The 5,946-nt window shown below is 37.3% G+C and overlaps 1 pseudogene; it reads left to right on the top strand.

Annotated features, from left to right (window-relative positions):
• Positions 1-5,946, top strand: part of LOC107602609 (uncharacterized) — a 48,911-nt pseudogene that overhangs the window by 8,245 nt on the left and 34,720 nt on the right.

Genomic DNA, 5,946 nt, shown 5'->3' with positions numbered 1-5,946 from the left:
GGATAGCAATCATTAAGTTAAGTGGTCTAAATGTATTTATCTGTATTTATATATTCTGTGGAAGGTGTAGGAGCAAGAAATGTTCGTCCAATCAAAACGCTCGGTCCGAGCGTTTTAATTGGCTTTCCTACCTGCCTGTCAACGTATGTATTAGCATACCTCTGCGCACCCTGTTCGCGCAGACAGGATACGTCATCAGCGCGTTCACGCACGCTGTGCAGACAGAGCGAGAATGGCAGACAAACATCAACAAGCCGATCTTCCTTCATGGTATTGTAGTACTTTTACTAACTGTACTATAAAGTTTTCTCACCGGTGAATGACACATGATGTAGCCCAGCGGTTCTCAATTCCAGTCCTCGTGCAAGGGAAGCAGGGAAAATCCGTTAAAGTTTACTTCACTTCGGAACATTCATTCATGGATTTGCACTGCGCAGCATCTTCACACACAGACGAAACTTACTAGAGAAGTGTGACATAATATATCTCTGTAAATAAATACTATTTAAATTCACGTCACGTCACACTTTAATGCCCTTTGTATGGAACAGCTCGCTTCGAACTAGAATCATGGCGGAATATCCGGTGATGTACACTTCCCAGTCACGGTAGAATAGAACAAACGTCACATGTGATAAGAGATACATATGAAATGTGCAGAGCAGGAGGGCGCGAGGATTGGAATTGGGAACCGCTGATGTAGCCTATTGTAATGTTGTCTCTGGCGTTCTGGTCTGTGAGCGTAAATGCGTTCAGGGGCCGTGGCCTTGGACGGCGATTGCAGGGAGGGTGGGACATTCGCTTTTAGTGCTATCAGGCTAAAGTTAGCATTTTCCAAGATCTCCTACTGCACCTTTAAGTAACGTAATTTTATTGAAATTAGTAACTGTAATCAAATTACATACATTTAAAATGTAACGCATTACATTACTGCGTTATCAGGAAAAGTAATTAGAATACAGTAACGCGTTAGTGTGTAATGCGTTATACCCAACTCTGGTAAACAAGAGGTGCATGTCTAAAAATATAGACTAAACTACTGTCTGCTTTGATTGTCAGTGGTTCAAGTGTCACACTGCAAAACAGATTAAATTAATTCTCATTTGGAAAGAATTACAGCACTAGTTTAAAAAAAAAAAATACCATCAGTGATTGACAAGATTTTAATCTCTATTGTATTTCTGCTATTCGAACAGCATTTCCAATCTAAGCCAGAAGCAGCATTTATGTGTTAGCCTTGAAAGCCCCATCACTCGAGCCTCTAATGTGGCTGCAGGGTTAATTAGGTCCAGATGCTATCGCAGAATTATCCCTGAGGGCATTGTGAGCTAAATATTTCAGTGGCAGCTCCAGCACAGATAAAGTTAATAACAGAAGGCTTTGGACTAATCGCAGAGAGCAGCTCTTCAGTTCACCCTTGATGAGATCTGCTGGAATGTGTCCATTTCAACACTCCTGGTGTGGTCCAATCAAAATCAAAATAGAGACATATGTGGATGGAGACTTGGAGAGTAATGTTTTCTCTTCACGTGCCTCCTTTTCCTGCTACTATGTAATGGATCTAATGACATAAAAATGAGCAGATGGTCTGGATATGACTCAGATATTAGAATTAAAAAGCAATAAAAGATATAAAATTTAGTTTTTCCCTCTGACTTCACTTTTTTTGTGTGAACAAAACGTTCTAATGTGGGTTTATCTGTATGTTCCTGATTAAACTTAAATTACATAAAACCAATTTCCACCACTGGCGACTATTGGCGATTTTTTCAAAGAAATGTTGTTTTGTTTCAACATATATATTTTTTTTTGTTAGCTTTGTTCCCCCACAGCTTGTCCACAGGCATACATGTTACCATGTTGTCTTGACAGTGTGCCAGGAATCTCATATTTGGTACATTCTCTTGGCAAAAGTTTTTTTCAATTTTTACTCTCATCTCTCTAACGTCCTCCCCTCTCCCATAACTTGACTAGTGAGGCCAACAAGATATACTACAACATGTGCTGTTTCAGTGGATAGGCATGGTAACACTAAATCCCTTTTGTAGGGAAAAAATGCTGAACTTGTGTGCAGATGGTCACTGTCTCATAATGGCATGTTTGATTACTGACCTAGAGCCAGTTAAACTCTGCGGACCCGGATACGGGTCCAAAGTCACGTTAAAAATGTGTATGCTTCATTTGCATAGCCTTCCTTATATGGTATCAGCCCATATATGGGTTCATTTGAAAGCTTGGAGTGTCTTCTTTACAAAGAATACCATTTCTTTTGGTTTTTATATTCATAAAGCAGTAAAATTAAGCTTAGAAATGTATTCGTCCCACACACGATTTTCCGCCTAGCCATTGCAAACTTTTTTTTTACGAAGAATGTGTATTTGATATATTTTTTACAATAAAGTTAAGTCATATATCACAAGAAAGCTCTCATTCTCAGTAAAAACCGCCCAGAGCTTAAGTGGCAGAGTTCAAAATCTTAAATATTGCATATTAATTTTATTTTACAATTTTTGGTCAAAACATTTACTTTTTTTTTTTTTTTTTATCTTGTAAATCTTGAATCCCTGATTTTTAATGTGGTCCTGACTGTTTACATGCAGTTCAAAAAACTAATCACTAAAGTAAGAAAAGTCTTTCTTGGTAATGTATATGACAGTTAGTGATGTTTTCTGTCAACTGTGGACTTAAGGATTATCACCGACATGCTGTTTACTGTTGTTTGTTAGTAGAATCATTGAGATTGTGTTAAATTCTGGCCATTTCATTTCCTGCGAAGACTGTAGCATAATCATCTGTAGATTGCTAAACCCTGCTTTCACAGGCAATATATGAAAATATATGAAGAGTCAAGTATCAATATTTTGTAACATCCTCTCAGATCTTGGAGTTGTGTCCTTCCCTTCCTATGATAGCCAATAAAACTGTTTGTATGGATCTGCGACTGGTGAAAAGAATAAAATGGTGTCTAATGGAGCAATTCAAAGGGGTAAATGAATTCATAAAAGATAATTTTTCATTTATTTTAATGTGTGATTCAATTTAAATAAGCATTATAGTTTATTCCGAAGGTACCTGCTGGTAAGTCAATGACTGACTGAGCAAAGAGGCAGCTGTCTTTGATTTCAGACACAGTCCCTGAAAATCAGACACGACCAGCTGACCTTCATCAACAGACATTTTGTGCTTGGAGACTGAACAACATACTTTATAGTGTAGTCCAAAACTGACACTTGAATAAGGACATATCTTTAAGCTTTATATAACTGAACATTTGGCATTGATTGGATCAGCATTTGTGTTAGAGGCCACCTTAAATTCACTGCCTATTTACCTTACTTTGAGACGCTGTTGTAATTGAGCAGTCTTCCTCTCCAGAGGTTCAGAAAGTGCTTCTCAGATATGCTCTAGGAGGTGCTGGAAGTAATTTTTCTGTAAATAACTGCAAATTACCCTGAAATATGGACCTAGCAATTTCCTTTTTGTGTGTTTGTTTTGGCTTTAGATGTAAATGTGAGGCTATAAATGAAAATGTGTTTCAGAGATTTGTGAGAGTGCAGTGGCATCGGTTCTCGGTGGAACAAAGGCTTATTTGTCCTATTTTGAATTCCATCATCTCAAAGTTTACAAGTAGCCTAACGCATGAACGATCAAGTGAAAACTCTCTATATAACACAATTATGTTTCAATTACTTTATATGGGCATCTAAAACACTCTCTTCAACATGTGCGATATGTTTCAGAAATCACAGCTCCATCCTGCAAGTTTGTGGTTCCCAGTCAGTCTGAGAATAGCAACATGAGTTTCCACATGTATTGTGTGCTCTTTGTGGTAAAGAAAATGTGAATAGAAGCGAACGGCTCACTTGTGTTCTTTGGAGAGCGTATATGCTCTTCAACCCCTGCAGGTCCATGGACTGGCAGTTTTATATGTCTTTTACTCAGAATATAATCTGTTTGAAGAGCTGAACCCCAAGAATGCCGTCAAAGACCATAAATCCACAATGTACACTTGGCTGTGTTTAATGGAATCGCAGTATATCCTGGAAGACCTGATGTTTCCAAAGAAGACCAAACAGACATGTTATTCAGTGACAGAAGTCATTCTCAGAAGTTATGTGGCACACAGTGCCGAAGGTGCATTTGAACCTGTAAGAGACATGGAAAAAAAGGGTTTTACTGTTTATCTAGTGCTGCTTTGATATAACATATTTTAATGTACACAAATGACACTGTTCAAAATGTACGCTTGGTCCTCAAGCATCAGTGATTGTTATTCAGCAAGGATGCATTTAATTGATATCTTTTGTAACATTATACATTTCTTTACTGTCACATTTCATTTCAAGTAAATGCTGTTCTTGTAAACCTTCTTTTTATCAAAGATTTCCAAACAAAAAGTATCACAGTTTACACAAAAATATTAAGCAAAAAATAAGAAATGTTTATTGAGCACCAAATCAGCAATGATTTCTGAAGAATCATGCGCCAACACTTAAAGAAAAAAAGTACAAAAGCTGTCACTGGGGCGGTACCTTTTCAAAAGGTACTTTTCTTTTTTTTTTTACCTTTTAGGTATTAAAGGTAATAACTTTATTCAACAATTCTTCTCCCCCGAGTTACCATCTACCGCCATTATCAAGAGTAACACAACGCATGCAAACCGTAAAATTGCGGTTGAACCACTGATGTTGCATGGACCATTTTAACGATGATCTTACTACGTTTCTGTGCCTTGACTGTGGTAGTTACCTTGCTGTCTATGGTGGGGCAGAGAGCTCTCGTATTTCATCAAAAATATCTTAATTTGTGTTCCAAAGATGAACGAAGATCTTATGGGTTTGGAACGACATGAGGGTGAGTAATTATTGACAGAATTTTAATTTTTGGGTGAACTATCCCTAAGGTACCAATATGGATCCTTTAGGTACAAAGGTGTACCTATTGAAAAGGTTCCGCCCCAGTGACCGCTTTTGTCGCTTTATTTCTGAGAGTAAATGAAGACTGGAGTAATGGCTGCTGAAAATTCAGCTTTGCATCACAGGGATAAATAACATTGTAAAATATATTAAAATATAAAATAGTTATTTAAAATTGTAATAATATTTCACAATATTACTATTTTTTGCTGTATTTTGATCACATGAATGCAGCCTTGGTGAACATAAGAGACTTTCAAAAACAATAAAAATCTTACCATCCCCAAACTTATGAACTTTAGTATTGTCCTTTACAGTCTGTTCTTTACATTTAGACTACCTTTGCCATCTTCTAACGCTCACTTAAAGTAAATCTTTAACAACATTAATAATTTAATAGCACTGTTAAATGTAATCTTTACCAGATCTCAGAATGAATGTTTTCATATTGTACATCATAATTTTGTGATGCATAAATTCACTTTTAGCATTTATGATGATCAATTTTAGTTTTTAATGTTTTATTTTTCAAAATTGATTTAGACTGAATAGTATAGAATTGTAATATTATTGAATGTAGCTTTAAGAAAGTAACCGTAAAGGTTTCTTTATAGAGTTTGGGTGGTCGGTGTCACGAATCCGGTCCATGGACTTCCATCTGCTAGCCATCAGAGGTCACCCTTTCCAATTTCATTGACTCTCACACTACACACTGTTGCACATCACCCCGGACTACATATCCCATCATTCATTGCACTGATTGCACTCAGCACGGATTGCACACAGCTGTTAACACTGATTGCACCCAGCTGTTTCATATCACTCCCTCACTATTTAACACTCACTCTGATCCCTTCCCTCTGCCGAGTATTGTTTAGCGCATATCTTTGGATATCTTTGGATAGCTATACTACAGAGCCCTTAGCCTTAGCCTTAGCCTTAGCCTTAGCCTTAGCCTTAGCCTTAGCCTTAGCCTTAGCCTTAGCCTTAGCCTTAGCCTTAGCCTTAGCCTTAGCCTTAGCCTTAGCCT

Source organism: Sinocyclocheilus grahami, unplaced genomic scaffold, assembly GCF_001515645.1.
Source record: "Sinocyclocheilus grahami isolate Dianchi unplaced genomic scaffold, SAMN03320097.WGS_v1.1 scaffold15.1, whole genome shotgun sequence".
In the NCBI taxonomy this organism is placed as follows: Eukaryota; Metazoa; Chordata; class Actinopteri; order Cypriniformes; family Cyprinidae; genus Sinocyclocheilus; species Sinocyclocheilus grahami.
This window is presented reverse-complemented; position numbering and strand designations above follow the sequence as displayed.